The 16,867-nt window shown below is 43.8% G+C and overlaps 1 long non-coding RNA gene across 3 annotated transcripts in view; it reads left to right on the plus strand.

The window, feature by feature from the left end:
* LOC310688336 overlaps positions 1-10,047 on the plus strand; it is a 35,773-nt gene extending 25,726 nt beyond the window's left edge. For 2 of the 3 annotated variants that reach the window (XR_014516865.1, XR_014516866.1), the window contains one exon: positions 4,771-6,145. This is a non-coding gene — a long non-coding RNA (uncharacterized lncRNA). Of the gene's footprint in view, positions 1-4,770 lie in introns of all 3 variants that reach the window. The other variant, XR_014516864.1, reaches the window with a different exon arrangement.
* Positions 10,048-16,867: the final 6,820 nt, after the last annotated feature.

A 16,867-nucleotide genomic window follows, 5' to 3' on the forward strand; every position in this document is an offset into this window, starting at 1 on the left:
TGTTTCTGTGCGCTGCTCTGGTTTCGGTGTCCCATTACACCAGAAGCGGCTTAGTCATGCTGGCCACATGACCCAGAAAAACTGCGGACAAACGCCGGCTTCCTCGGTCTGTAAAGCGAGATGAGTGCCGTAACCCCAGAGTCGTCTGCGACTGGACTTAACAGTCAGGGGTCCTTTACCTTTTTAAAAAAGTATGCCTGGCCCATACCCCACTGGGAGGGGCAAACGCTGACTGAACCGACCTCAACCTGGCACAGAGAGAAAAGGCGGGAAAGCCATCAAAACACAGAGAGCCAGCTCAGCTAGCATCACCATTGGAATGGGGACTACCTGTTGCTACAAGCGCAGCACAGGGTGTGGAGGCATCACAACACACCTGCCCACTTCCGAAAGCTTACTCTGGCTGACTTGGAATCAGTTCTTCCAACTAGACAGGGAAGTCATTAAGGAGCTCTGCCTGATGCAAGCCCAGGTCCAAGCCCAAAGGAACAAGGTGCTCCAGAAAATGTTCCTGGGTTTGCCCTACCTGGCCACAGGGGACTTGCTGAGGAGCTCACCATATCTCCCAGTCCTCCAGTAGCAGGTGTCATTCTCCCTTCCTGGACTTCATGGTGGACCTTGTGTTTGTGGAGAGTATTCCCCAGGTGCAAAATGCCTTCCACCGAGTGCCCTGAAATCTGTCTCCTGAGTGCAAATTCCCTGCATCATCTACATGAGGAGCTGCACTGTGGAACTGAAATAAGCTGAACATTGGCTGTAAATTATGCTGGATCCTGAGTGCTCTTTCAGAGTTGTGTGCGGAGGTGAACCTGAGCCCATTCCCCCCCCCATTAAAAATGTGGTCTGAATTACACCACCTTTGGGTTGTCAGGTCACACATGACTGAGCTGAATGGAGTTCAGTATATGGTCCTGCCTGCCCGGCCCCACTCCCCCAGAATGTCCATTTTTCAGGGCTTACATCAGTGTAAGACTCAGCCAGGATGGAGGAGTTACATGGCATATCTCCAGCTGAGCTCAGGTTGGGGTCTTATGGATGTGTAGCCTGGCTGAACCAGAACTCAACTGGCTGAGCTGGAGACCCACTGGATCCTAACTTGCTCACCCCGGTGGATCTTGGATTTCAATTGCTACCTCTGCTTAAACCTTAGGAATGCCTTTCAGCCTAAGCTAACTTCCAAGTCACGCTGAAATCAACGAGAATTAAGCATCCCTAACTTTCTTTGGGTTGCACCTGCAAACAACAGTCCTGCGTTCAATTAGGAACCCTTAAGTCATGTTGATTTAAGTGGCAGTAACTCAAGGATAACTATGCACAAGATCACCCAATTTAGGTGTCTAAATAGTTGCTTAGTTTTCAGATATGCAAAATATCCATCACTCTCATTGATCTCAACTAATTTAAAACTCTGCTAGCTAATTGCCTGGAACTCTGATTCCCAATCAAAGAGAGCTTGTGTTATAAATAGAACCTATTTTGGAGTTCAGACCTAGTTGTGAGAGTCTTGCAAGTATGCAAGAGCCTTCTGAATTCTGTTAGAGTAAGGAACATCTAGAAATGGCTCCCTTTAGCCCCAAAATCCTTTGGTTTGAGATGAGATCCAGGAAATGTGCCACATTGTTGTGGCCTAAGAGCTGGTGTAATGTTTTTGTATCTAGCCTAACTGTGGGAATAATTGTCATCTGAATGGCATGAGTGATGTACGGTAATATTTTGGGAGGAGCCAAAGGTCACTTTGTAACATGCTTTGTAAGCAGAAGGTCCCAGGTTCATTGCTTGTTACTGATGGTTTTAAAAAAGCACATGGGGCAGGGGTGGGAAAGCTTTGGACTTCCCACCCCTCCCATAATCCCTGGCCAACATAGCCCATGGTCAGGGCTGATGGGAGTTGTAGTTCAACAATGACAGGAAGGCCATAGCTTCTTCACCACTGTCCCATGTGCTATTTTAAAATGGAACTAATAATAATGGCCCCAGACTAGAGTGGTGATAAATACTCAGAGATGGAGGATGAGCTGGTGAAGTCTGGGCCTGCTGTACTGCCAGCTGTGGAACAAAACCAGGGGCCTGGCAGTGATCCCCAGTGGCATAGCATGGGGGGTGCAGGGGGGCCGGCCGCACCAGGCGCAACATCTGGGGGTTAGGGGGCGCAAATCCATGGGTTGGGGGCGCAAATCCACGGGTTAGGGGGCGCAAATTACTTGCCTTGCCCCGGGTGCTGACAACCCACGCTACGCCACTGGTGATCCCAAGGCTGACAGTCAGGAACCTCTGTACCTGAACCTGAGCCTTGTCTTCCTCCACGGAGCCTATCAGCTCCCTCTCCACAAAAACTGCCCAGCAGAGCAAGGAGCACACTGGGTGAGAAGGCAGAGAAGCTGGGCCTTTGAGAAGCGGCGGCAGCAATATGAGCAGAGGGATTTATAAAGACTTAGTCAATTCCCACTTTTGTTGGAGCAAGAGTTACATTTTGAGGTGCTATCGGAGGTGCTTTGCCTCATGGGTTTTTATTTTGTTATTATTTATTAAATATATAGACCACCCTTTGTCTGAAGATCCCAGTGACATCAGCGCCTGCTCCTATAGACCAAGACAACGTCAACCCCCACCATGTATTTTTTGAGGTGGTTGGGCCTCCTCAATACTCAGAGGGCATTGGCTCCACCCCATCCAATCCTCATGATGTCACACGACTGATGTCAGGATGTTGCATTGGGCCCCTTCAATCAACTGGAGAAGATGTCACCTCTGCTCAGGGCGGTTCAAAATATAAAAATACAGGATGAAAGCACAAAATAATTAGGGGGGGGATACAATACCTCCTCTCCCTTTTTAGGAGAGATCAGAACAGCTACAGGCACATACTTCTGAATTGTCCTAATTTGGAATAAGATTGTGACTCTTTGGGTGAATGCTTATATAACATAAACCCCAAAATGTTAATATATTCAGGGTTTATGTATGTTTGTTTCAAGTCATTTCTATTGGGCATTTTTTCCCCATTGTAAACTGAAGATGCTTATTTGGCATGTAAGAATTAACTTCATTTTATTCCACCCTGGGTTTTTTAGCTTGGCTGCACCCAGTAGAAGGTTTGCAAATTCCAATTTCATATATAGTCAGCTGCTTGCATATATATCGTTCTGATCTGCAGAGCCCCACAGAACTGACTGAAAACAAAGTTATATCCAACAAGGGGCACACATGAGAAAGTAGCAGCCTTAAAGCTGGTAACATCCTCTGTATTTTTCATTGCCTTGTCAGCTTACTCCCTCCTGACAGCATGGTATCAATATCCTGTCCTTCTAAATACAAGTCCTGATATTAACTGTCAGCAATGTAGAATCCTCAGTAATGTATGTCAGAGATGTATAATCAAAAACTAAATCAGAATGTCAAAGTGATTGAATCGGGAGGTGTAAATTCTCATAAAACTGCAAATTCATCCTCCTTCAGCTGGAAAATTGGCATTTTTTGTTCACAGACTCTTTTAAGTGGCCATAATTTTTTGTCCATTGGTTTCTCCCCCTTCCTCCCACTGCTTTGTAGCACATCTGGTTTCCTGCTTATGACAGTAGGCAGGCGAAAGAGCACCAAAGGCCCTGGGGGGAAATAGAAGATATCACAACAGCATCATATCTGCAGACTGAAAGGTGTAGGGAGTGTAGGTTTGCCATATCTTGAAGAGCAAAAAAGAGGACAGCCTGAGCCACTGCCAGTCCAAGCCAGAGAAAGGGGTGCCCTGCCCTCCTGCCTCCTTCTCAGGCTTGGGCTGGCAGCAGTCACAGCATGCAGAACATCCTAAGCCTTAAACCTTGAGCCGGAGCAAAAAACCCCAGGCATTTCCTTTAAAATGTAAAAATCTGCCCAGATGGGCATGTTGGCCCTCCAAAAGAGGACATATCCAGGTTTTCCTGGACATATGGCAACCCTAAGGGAGAGCCTCAGGTTAGCACTCAGCAACTTTAGTTACGTGAAGGCTATATTCTACCTCTACTGTTAGAGGCAGAAGGAAGGTTATCTAGATCGTACAGTATGTTAACGTTAGGGCTGGGGGAGAAATTCATTTCGGGTTGCATTTAAATGCAAACCTATATATAATATGTACTTCCCCAAACTATACATGTTTCAAAATGAAGCTATTCTTCTAAAATTATACTTCTCCAGATTATACAGTGCAGTTCTCCTGCCAAAAACTGTGTGTATTAGGAGAAAGTGTGCATAGGAAAATGCCTATAATGGTGAAAATAACACACAAGAATGCATTGTATGGTGGGGAGTTCTTTCAAATGTGTATAACTTAGGCAAAATTCAGGTCGCCATACACCTGGAATTTCCAGGACATATCTGGAATACTGTTGTCGGCAGCAGTGTCCAAGCGGAAATCAGCAAAAATGTCCGGGAAAATCTGGACGTATGGCAGCCCATGTTGGCTGTGTGTTTTTGGCAATTTTACATAAAAACAGCTCAAAAATTGGGGCAGAACTAGAAAAAGCTCAACAACTTTGCTCCCCCACCCCCCAAACAATTTTTCACTGTTTCAACTATGGCCACCCTAGGCAAAATAGCACATAAAATGTGTATATCAAGAGAAATGCACACTAAAATGCTGATTTGTTTTCATGGGCATTTTTATTTTAATTAGGTAAATATTGCAAACTGATGTAGAAGTGTGGTGAACTGAAGACTGGACAAACGAGAAACAGAGAGAAAATGAAAATGACAGTCTTGTCCGTTCCTAGCCCACATTTCTGTTTTTCTTTTTTACAGATTGGCTGGCGGCTTGCCACGTGGGAGAAAGCCTAGTGAAGTGGCACCAGCAGCCACTGTTGGTTTGTATTACAAGTAGAGCTTTCATTATATCTGGTCTCTTTCTTTTTTTTACACTGAAGTGGTTTGGAGCTGCTGCAATGGCCCGGCCTACTCTGCCTCCGTCAACTGGAGATTTGTGTTCTATGTCACAAGCAAATAGCTGAGCATCTTCAGTGGCCAGCGCTATGTAAATAGCAAGATACAGGAACAGGGTATGAGCAGCTGGCTAACCTTGTCCAATTTGCAAACTGGGAAGGTTTCCAAGAGCAACGCAAGTTAACATAATCAATGAAGGTCAAGGAATTGAAGCTGCTGCGTTTGCACACACGGTTTGTTGGCATAAAAATATGCAGACTCAAGTATAATAATAATAAGCTGCAGAGAGAATGTGTCAAGATAATGAAGAGCGAGACCAAAAGTGCAAGTAAACAAGGAGTTTCCAAGAGCATCAGGCTGAAGATTTACGGCACGAACTAAACGCAATGGCTAAGACCTTGAATTTTGTTTGGACAAAAGCTCTAGGTGTTGATATGACAACAATGGGGAGCTCTTGTTATATCAGTTTAACGAGGAATTGCAAGACTGAAAAGCAAGGGAAACTATGCAACAGGCAATATAGCAAGTCTTCTGTAAGAAGTACGTAATGAATAAGTGTTTAATGTCTTCAGAGCTAAGTAAAAACTGGTCCAGAATGCAAACTTCTGAAAATGCCAGAATAGGAAACTCATCTCTGCTAGTGTGGAGAATCAAAAGTACTGTACAAAACAACACGTGTTTCTCAGTTATCAATCTATGTCTATTATCAGTTACTTATGCTTCAAGAGATCCAGAAACAATAGAACTATACATGGATAAGATGTGCAAGTCTGATTCAGCCTGTGACCCATCAAGCCAAACACAGAAATCCAGTTACGTACCTAAGGTGGCCTACCAGGTGTTTGACAATTTACTTGTTTTTATTGTCCCAGGCAGGTAGGGAATTATATGTGGGCTGCTATATGGGGGTGGTAGCTTATGCTTACGTTAGTGGATCAGCAGGTGTTCAGATTTGGACTAAAATGACACTGGTGCTTCTTCAGACCCTACTGAGCACTAATGTCAAGGTTCTACAGGGATGGTGTCTTCTTTCCCTAGACAGGCAGGATCATTCCAAACAAAGCAGCTACTCTTGCCTACATACAGAACAGCCATGGTGGCTTAAAGAAACACTGCAGGACATGCCCACATCATATGCCTCAAAGAGGTATTTTCAGATTTACATTGGTTAGTTCAGATAGATGTTGGCAATCTCTTCCGATAAAGGATTAGTTCATGTTTTTAACTTTTATGTTCATCCACTGAGGGGCTCTATTTTGTGAATGTAAAGTCAAATTTAAATGCATTTACAATACATTCATATTTACAAATTATGCTTTCTGGCAAGATCAAACAATGACATTTACTTCCAGTAAAACGTGTTTCCAGTTTTATGTAAGATTGTAAATCAAATGCAGTCCTGATGGAAGCAGAAGCATTTGTTTTATGTGTAATACAATTTTGGGGTGTGACTCAAGGTGAGAAACAATCATTTACAAATACACTCATAATCGGGAATTATTTCTCAGACAAGTGTATAATGTAGCTTTATAAAATAAGTATAAAAGTATTGCACTTTTGTAAACAGAAACCCCCAAATTCATTGAATAAGCTATTTCTGTACCTACTTTGCAACATGACAAAGTGTATATATTGTTACATGCCACCCAAATCTCTGTCAAGTGGCTGTGCGAGAATCCAGGGGTTATAGCCTCCTACCTGGGGTTGTGTTTCTGTTGGGAAGAGTGAGGTCTGCAATGGAAGGGGTGCAGAACAACACCTTTGTCTGTTAATGTTTTTGTTCTCAACTAGCCTGGGCAGACTGGTTTGTACCATCTGGCCCAGGAATTCCTTGTCTGCCACAGTTCTGCAGCCTGTCTTTCACATTCATATCCCAAATATTTGCTAGATTCTGGGATTCATTAATTTATTGGGTTTGGGGAGGGGATACTCCCCCAAAAAACGTATAACAATATTTTGCAAGGAGCCAGGGACAAATCACAGTTCCTTGCATCATGACATGCAATGAGCCTGTAGTTAAAATGCTGTGTGCACTCTGATCACATGCATGGCAAAATATTCACTGAACTTCCACTGAACATACCCTTCATGCCATCCTCTTGAACTTACTTGCTTTTGCTTGGTTCTGACATGGGCTGCTCACAGCTTGGAGGGGTTTGGGTGGGTGAGTCTATTAAAGGTAAAGGGACCCCTGACCATTAGGTCCAGTCATGGATGACTCTGGGGTTGCACGCTCATCTCGCTCTATAGGCGGAGGAAGCCGTCATTTGTCCGCAGACAGCTTCCGGGTCATGTGGCCAGCATGACTAAGCCACTTCTGGTGAACCAGAGCAGTGCATGGAAACGCTGTTTACCTTCCCACTGGAGTGGTACCTATTTATCTACTTGCACTTTGACGTGCTTTCAAACTGCTAGGTTGGCAGGAGCAGGGACCGAGCAACGGGAGCTCACCCTGTTGTGGGGATTCGAACCACCGACCTTCTGATCGGCAAGCCCTAGGCTCTGTGGTTTAACCCACAGTGTCACCTGTGTCTAATACAAACCAGCAATAGACAAAAGCAGCAGGGAAGGAGGAAAAAGATATGTGTCAGTCCTGAATGAGAGAGTCAGTTCAAAGATGGACTAACTGGTGTGGCACATCTGAATGTACATGACTCTTGGGAATCATGGGAACTGTAGTTTTCCCTTCACAAAGTGAGAGTTCCCAGCACCCCTTAACAAACTGCAGTTCCCAAGATTCTTTGAAGGAAGCTATGTGCTCTTAATGTGCATTTAATGTGCATTTAAGTGTATGGTGTGAGCCTGCCCTATGTTCAGACTTCGGATAACACTCAAATAGGCATCAGCTAGATCCAGTTCCACAAAAGAAGAATCCTTTAAAAAAAATTAGAGATGAGGATCTCCCCTTTGAATCCCTTCAACCATATACTGTAGCTTTATTATCAAGGTCCCTCCATCCCTGTTGAAAATACAGAGAAAACAAAATTGCATCTCTGATTACACATTTTTCAGATAGGAAGGGGCCTCAACTACTTTTCACAACTAGACCCCACTAATTCAGAGCAAGATTTTTGCCTTCTGCTGAACCACAGTTTTCTATCGCCCCAAATGCCATGCCTGGGTTGAAACTTCTTCGTTAATTGCCAACTGCACTGTCATTACATACGTCAAACTGACAAGCAGGGTCGAGTCTGTTCAGGATATAATGGAACTCAAATGGAATTTACCATTATTTGGGATGCTCATAATATTTTATGACAAGGTCATTGGCTTTGCACGCTGCCATGAATCTACTTTTCAAAATACATTTTTCAAAAGGCAAAAACCAACGGCTGCTCACCTGACAGCCATGTTAAGAATTCATCGTTTTTCAGGTTTACTTGCGAAACTTTAATTATATGCCTAACAATTCAGGATCAAATAGTAACTTGATAACTGTTACACTATCACCAAGTACATCGAAGAGTTTTGTGCAGGGGTGGCTAATCTGTGGCCCCACACGGAAGTTGCTGAACTTTAAGTCCCATCATCCTCAGCTAGTGTGATCACTTGTCAGGGGTGTGTTGCAGTCCAACAACAACTGGAGAGCCACAGGTTTAGCAAACATAGCACCCATGTTTGTTGAAGAAATCCCCCAGCACCACAATGGTGGGAAATCATATCCTTCCAGCAGAACCAAAGAGATTGTCTTCTGTGACTCTTCTGTGATTTCCCTCACCATTTTGGCTAAGGAAATGGAGACCTGATAAAGGGCCTTTTTGGTGGTGGTGTCATGCCTAGCCTTGTCTTTGTACCAAACACAGAGTTCTCAGGGAATGAAGCAATGAAGCACACCCCATACAGGCCAAAGACCTTGAGGAACAGGCAGGATCCCCTGAAAACACTGCCCAACACCCCCTTGAAAGTCCTTCTCAGTTGAGGCTTGGTGAAGAAACTATGGAGCTGTCAGGGGATGGGGAGGTAGCACCAAGACATTCAGATACAGGCTGAAACAATGACAGAGTATGCTTCTGCAGACCCAGACTTGTCATACTGTTCATGAGTAAGTGATAACTAAAACCCCTTCACTATCATCAGCCTTGGTCAGGGAGTGGTCTAGGAGACCAGAGCACAGTGGTACCTCAGGTTACATACGCTTCAGGTTACAGACTCCGCTAACCCAGAAATATTACCTCGGGTTAAGAACTTTGCTTCAGGATGAGAACAGAAATCAGGCAGCGGTGGTGCGGTGGCAGCAGGAGGCCCCATTAGCTAAAGTGGTGCTTCAGGTTAAGAACAGTTTCGGGTTAAGAATGGACCTACGGAACGAATTAAGTTCTTAACCCGATGTACCACTGTATATAAGCTCTCTCTCCTGAGCCTTCCTGCTTGATGGAAACAATATCTCTGGCTTCTTGCTCCTCATGTTAGCTCCTGCTCCTAGCTGCATTGTATGTTTCTGACTTCCCTGTGCTATAGATGGTGGACTGTTGTCTGACTGCCCCCTGGATCATGTTTGGACCTGGCCTGATTCTCTGTGCTTGACCTTGGTTTTGGGGGCTGTGTTGCATCTGAGGTCCTGCCTCGCTGGCAAGTTCTTTGGTGAGAGGCTTATATCTGCCAGACATGGGACCCCCACAGGTGGCGTTTTTTTAAAAAAATACTCAGGGGTTTTCTTGGCAATGACTCACTGACCCACTGTTATCAGAGGGCTTGTGTAGCATAGCGAAGAAGGGACTGGGCTTTGAATCAGGGAACTTGCATCTTTCCTCTGCTGTGAATTCAGGTGGCTTTAGGCATGGCACTCTCTCTTGGCCTCACCTCCCACAACTGCATTACGGGTGCATAAAACTGGCACACCTTATTTATAGGGTTGTTTTAAGGATGGCACCTGGATAACCTATATGGAACACTTTGAACACTTGAAAGCACTCTTCAAATGCTACTTATTTTCAGCACTAAGTGAAGACTTCAGAATTCCAACATTGTTCCATCTTGCCACTGTCACTAACGCTGCATAATGTTCCATTTTATGCAATGAAAGAAATGTATTGTTTTAATGAGATTGCAAATTGCTGGGTTTAATGGTTTGCCACTCTCACAGCTCTTTCAGAGTTGAGGAAAGGAGCAGAAATCATTGCAAATAAATAAGCCAACAAACCTGCTTCTTCTTGTGTACATATCTTTTTTTAGCTATGAGTTTTAGCTATGGATTTAATTTCGTTTTTAAGAACACCCATTATAACCTCTGTCTGACAATAATCTTATTGAAAGGCTTACTTTCCCTTCATGGCTGAAAGAGAGTGCTGGATTTTGGGGGGGGGGGGCGCACAATAATATAGATGAGAATGGCAACATTCTGCAAGGGGGCAATGTCAGATAAGGTGGAACAAGAGATCAAGAGAGATCACACAGGAGTATGAATAATAAGATGATACGCCATGACAGAACATAGGGTTACAAAGCACTAGGACTGTAATCCTTTCACCTGAGGGCATTCACCTTTCCCAAGGATAGTATCTGACTATACATTCTTTTGTGTGTGGGCTTTCTTATATCTTAAGATTTTGTTATGGGGCAAAGTTGTAGAAAGGGTACAGGAATGGAGACACTGGCAGCAACATAATCTTTGAACCTATATAATCTTTGAAATATGCCATCTTTGAATTCTCATGTAAAAAGCAGTTCGTTCCAAAAGGAGCTGCTGCACACTGAGTCAAAGCCCCTATTTCAACCAGTCTGTCTACTGTCTACTCAGACCCTACTGTGACTCATGGTGGTCACAGTATGGTCATGAGGTCCTTCCTAGCCCAAGGATGCTGTAGTCAAGCATCATTTCACTTTGTACTTTGGAAAAATCACAGAAAGTGATTGATTCCTACCTCATTACTTTCAGTAGTCTCTTTGTGCTCCTGGCTGCCTAGTTTGAAGAGACAGATGAAACTGAGACACTTTTTTTCTTCTTCTAATGTTACTTCTGACTAGCTCCAGCAGCTCTTGAGAGATCTAGGCACGTATCTTGACGGGAACACATAAAGCATAATCATAATTTGTTAGGGGTGTTTTTAATGTTGTGGTGGAATTGTTTCATTGAATATTTAAATTATGTATGGCTATTTTTAGATTTATTTTGTACAGTTGTACCTTGGAAGGTGAATGGAATCCATTCCGGAAGTCCGTTCGACTTCCAAAATGTCCAAAATCGAAGCCGGGCGGCGGGGCGGGAACACCTTCTGAAGGCGGGTGGGGGGCGAAAGTCTTTGTCCCCCCCTGTCTGCCTTCCCAGGGGCTTTTAAATCGCCCCGGACAGCGGAGAAGTCCTCCGCTGTCCCGGGGCGATTTTAAAATGCCGCCCGCCAGCATTTTAAGATCGCCCGGACAGCAGAGAAGTCCTCCGCTGTCCCGGGGTTTTTAAAAATGCTGGGGGTTGGAAGAAAAGCCCTTGTCCCCCCCCCCCCCCAGCCTTCAGAAGAGGTCCGGGGACAGACTGTCCCCGGACCTGGTCTGAAGGCGGTTTCCCTAGGAACGCATTAATTGATTTTCAATGCATTCCTATGGGAAACCGTGCATCGCAAGACGAAAAACTCGCAAGACGAAGAGACTTGCGGAACGAATTAATTTCGTCTTGCGAGGCACCACTGTACTGGGCTTTGAGGCTAGTGTATCTCAGAGACCCTTATCTCCTGTCTGTTTGGCCTCACATTCCACCCAGCTCTGCACTCTGTTGCTCGGGACAGGGCTATGACAGTGTGGGGCTCCTAGGGAGATTGGGAAAACAATATGTAACAACTTACCTGGATTAGAGCCTGACTTGGAGTCTGGAAAAGGTGGCACCTCCAGAAGTGGTGGGTGACAAGCCCCATCATCATTGATCACTGGACATGCTGGTTGGGAAGGATGGGAACTGGGTCTTCTACATCTGAAGGTTACCCCACTGGCTGGTCCTACTCCTACTCTGTATGCTCTCAGTCAGCGCTGCTTCACTGCTAAAGCAACAGCTCCTTTAGAGCTCCAAGCTGTAGTGCAGAGGCCTTGTGATCTGGAGGAATGGACAGCTGAGTTCCTTTAGCTCCTCAGTATGAATGGATGCTGCATTGTGATCAGACAGGGATGCCTGTAAACCTCCATTCTAGATTACTGCAAAAATGGCATTTTGTAATTGTGGTGGTGAGCTCACCATTGTTAATTAATTACGCTGCACAGTAGGACTCCTTTAGGTACACCTTATTAGTCCAACACTCATTAGAATCTGCTCTGCTGGAGAGAGAGGATGTTGTGCATTGTAGTTCTTTTGTAGTATAAACTTATTCAAACAATGCTCGCCCCATTTGCTAAATTTCTGATTTTCCAAATCCCTTGGATATTCCCTGTGGGCTACAAATATAAAGACACTTCCATTATCCGTGGGCAAAATGATGAAGCAGGCAGAATGTTTAATGGTTTCATACCAGCTAGAAGGATTAAGGTACAATAAAATTGGCTTTAGGGCAGACTTTCTTATTGATTTCAGCGAGGAAGGGATTAGGCTCTCAATTGTGATCAATGGTCTTCCTAGAAGTAGTGACATGACAATGACTCAGGAAGTATTAGCCATTATGGTGTATGGATTGATCTAACCTTCATATAGTCTAATTTCTTTTGATTGCTGTGAAAGATGGGGTAGAATCTTTGAAACTCTGTTCTAATCTCCCAGGAATGCAGTGGAAAGCGGAATGGCTTTAGAGATATAAAGGGACCTTCGCATATAATTAAATGCAGTGTAAGAGTCTTGTCCCCTAGCATCTTGCCTAATGCCTTAAAAGAAACATCTGTATCTCACTGCAGCCATTCCTGCATCTCACAGTCCTGCAGGCATGTATCAGATGATGGGACACGAAGCCATTCCCTAAAGAGGCCTAACAGGCTCCCTTTTCATAAAGTTTCAGATGTTCCTATATATTAAATAGAATGCACTGGTCTTTCCTCAACTCGGTCACATTTCCTCAGCACTCGGTCACATTCTGCTACCTCACAGGGTTATTATGAGGATAAAGTGAAGACAGAAGCATGTAGGCCACCTTGAACTCCTAGGAGGAAAGGTGAAATAAAAATTGCAATAAATAAGAGTTATTGGGTTAAACTCAGTCGGGCTGTGAGTGCATTTAATTTATTGCATTTCATGTTATGTTTGAAAACACCTTATCACCTCTGAATCACTGGGGGGATTTCTTCCTGAGATAGATTTGTATTTTAAGCATGTTATGACCTGCTCTTTCAAGTAGATTAGGAATAATAAAGAAATAATAAAGAATAAATAAAATTCTAATGGTATAAAATTAGGGAGATCTGAATGCCCCTAAGAAGCATATGATAAACATTTTACAGGCTCTACAGTCTTGAAATTTCAGTAGTTTAATAATACAATTGTATTGCAATTCTGGAATGAGATTAGGAAGCTGCTATACATCAAGTCAAAGCATTGGTTGTTTGAGCACAGTTTTGTCTACACTGCTACTGTCTGCATGCACTCTACCTTCGAGTTAAGCCTTTCCAAGAACTCCTAGGGGTTTTTTTATTTTGCAAAATAAGCAACTCCAATTTTCTTTCTTTCTTCTTTTATCAACATGGAACAGGGAGTGCATCATTAACTACATCAGAAGTTACTGTTTGCTTTTATAAAGTACCTAGAAGCAAAGTAGGTAATAACACTAAAAATGGACTCGGCAAATAAAAGTTTGGTAGATTTCTGCCATCACTTGGCTATGCAAACTCGCAGTGTAACTAACTGGGGGATTTATGGTGTTGGTGCCCAGCAGAATCATTACACTGAATGATATATTCTGCTTTCATTGAGTGTTAAGTCTCTATTTTTAGAAGGTTGCATGACAGGAATAATAAAAAGAATCTGTTTTTATCTGAAATCTGGAAAGCAAAAGGTTGAGTCAGTGGCTGATTTTCCTCTTTGTACAGCCCATGGCAGCCAGCAACCATATCCTCACTTGATCGCATACATGTGAGGGCTCTCATGGAAGAGTCTAGCTTGCATGTACAAACAAGCCCCATGTTGGATGTTATTAGGAGCTACTGGGCTAGAACAGAAAACCTTAAATTCAATATACAGCTACCCCACACCTAGCTTTCAGAGCTGGAGCTCAGAGCATCCAAGCAGTAAAATAGTCTCTGGTCTTGGACCTCCACCAAGCTGGTCATTGGGCCATCCTAAACAGGAAGTTCTACAAAGGACTTCCTGTTTCAGCTAGGACTTCGTCTGAGTGGCAAGGTTTTCTTGGCTCTGGTGTGCACCTGCATGTCCCTGTCAAAATTTCTGATTTGCCTCTGACTGTGGCCTATGGCTTAGGCTTGAAAAATGTTTAACTTTAGCTCTGTTTGCAATCCGATAATTAGGTAAAGGTAAAGGTACCCCTGCCCGTACGGGCCAGTCTTGACAGACTCTAGGGTTGTGCGCTCATCTCACTCTAGAGGCTGGGAGCCAGCGCTGTCCGCAGACACTTCCGGTCACGTGGCCAGCGTGACAAAGCTGCTCTGGCGAGCCAGCGCAGCACACACGGAAACGCTGTTTACCTTCCTGCTAGTAAGCGGTCCCTATTTATCTACTTGCACCCGGGGGTGCTTTCGAACTGCTAGGTTGGCAGGCGCTGGGACCGAGCAACAGGAGCACACCCCGCCGTGGGGATTCGAACCACCGACCATGCAATCGGCAAGTCCTAGGTGCTGAGGTTTTACCCATAGCGCCACCCGCATCCCAAAATAATAATCCAATAATTATATGCCAACAGTTTCAAACACCCGCAAATTTCTAGGGCTGCAATACACACCACACATCAAAAGCACATTCTTTTCCCCAAAGAATCTTGGGAACTGCAATTGAAAGGTATTGGGAATTGTAACTATGTGAGTGGTAAACTACAGTTCCCATGATTTTTTAAAAAGGGAAAGTAAAGTGCTTTCAATGTATGGTGTGTATACAGTCCTAGAAGTGGCCATAAAATAAAAAACTTGGGTCAATATGTACAATTATAGAATATTTCTTACTTTACTTCAGATTATCTTCACAATCAAGGCTGGTTCACACATGCAAGCTGATCACTAGATGGCAACAAACAATTGCTTGCACGCATGAATGGGTCATCATAATAAAATGTCTCAAACTATTTTCATGCTGCCTTTTAAAATATCAAATGCAATGTTTGTAATGGATTAAGTTCACAAGTTAAGCTGTCTGTCATCAGTTATCCAATAGCCAACTGATATACCGTACATAAACAGATGAATCAATCCTAAGGGCTGTACAGTTTCTTGCCTTAAAATGTTTGTTGACATTTGCATGCTGTCAAGAAATCTTTGTGAAAGATGCCAACTAGTCAAGACTCATATAATGTGAGGAATTATCTGTGAAAAATCAGACTTCTGGCCAGAATGCTTGGAAAGGAAAGACCATCAAAAGGTTCCGGAAGGCGATACACCTCTTTTCGCCAGCTCAGGGAAGAAGGCTGATGAAGGGTGTGTGTGTGTGTGTGTGTGTGTGTGTGTGTGAGAGAGAGAGAGAGAGAGAGAGAGAGAGAGAGAGAGATGACTTTGGAGGACAGAGGTTGCTTTCAGACTGTCATTATTTTGCAAATATGATTTGGCCATATGCTGGCCAACCTAGGCTACACAATTAAAGCACAAGTGTGTTGGGTGCTGTTGTGCAACAAACCTGCTTTTAAAAGCACAAGAAAAGTGACAGGGAAATGCAATGGCGAAGTTGGGTAACAGGATGTAAGGACACAAGAAAAGCCCTTCTGGGTCAAGTCAAAGGCCCATCTGGCCCAATATCCTCTTCTCACAGTGGCTAACCAGGTGCCTATTCAAAGCTTGCAAGTAGGACCTAAGTGCACCAGCAATATGGGAAGCTATGATTCCCAGAAACTGCCATTCAGAGGCATACTGCCCCCGACGGTGGAGGTTGAACATAGCCATCATGGTTTGTAGCCATTCTGAATAAACATCCATGAGACTGGACTGCAAGTCTTGGAAATATAAGAATTTACAGCTGCTTACGTTTCACCCTGAATCTTACTGTATGGATGCCATCTCCTATAGCTATAGAAAAACCTGACATCTGTGTTTTGGTCATGCAGTGAGATGACTATTTTTCATTAGGTAGGTTGCCTAATTTTTTCATGGGTACCTCCTTTCCATGGATGGAAATGGAGGGAAGGCAATGTTTGATCACTCCTTCTCCCCTTGAAGCCCTCAGGTCACTTCTTGTGTAGGACTCTCCACTTCCAATATTCCACTAATGCTTGGAAACTCTTTGGAGAATTCCTCAGACACCTTTCCTGACTCAGATAAAAATCAGGCAGATGTGACTCCAACCAATTGAGAAAGGAATGTACCATCAATGGGATAGGTCTAGCAAAACAAGAGGAGTCCAGGGTACCAATGGAAATCGGGGAGAGGGCACACAAAACGTGTGAATTGAGATGTGTATACAATTGTTTCTAGTCCAATCCTATTGTGTTCACCACCAGGTTAACATTGTTTCTTCATGTCATTTCAACAATTCCATTGTTCCTGAAAATGCAAAAGTGAAGATCTTTCTCTGATTTCCTCTACGCATTCAGCTGCCTACTTTCCTCCGAACAATAATAATGACAAGGGTATGATAACTCAAGCATCTCAGAAGAATGTTGCCGTTTCACTGGGGTAAGCTCTACAAGTGGGAGGCATTAGAATGTTTCTGCTGGCATAATGTGTAATGAAAAGGAATGAAAACCAAATCATAGGATTTGTCTATTTAAACTTAATGTCCACAACTCTCTGGTGCCGTAATTTGGATAACTTGCCTAGGTCTGTTTGTGAGACGACACAGTTTTGTATCTGAGTCTCTCTTTTGAGCATTCCCTGTTTTATGTAAATTAAAAGCAAGTATAAGCCTTTCCTAGCTGAAGCGAGCTGGTGTGCTGCATAGAATATTTTCTTCTCCGAACGCGGCTGT

The sequence above is a fragment of the Podarcis liolepis genome, assembly GCF_965112155.1.
Source record: "Podarcis liolepis genome assembly, chromosome: 11".
In the NCBI taxonomy this organism is placed as follows: domain Eukaryota; kingdom Metazoa; phylum Chordata; class Lepidosauria; order Squamata; family Lacertidae; genus Podarcis; species Podarcis liolepis.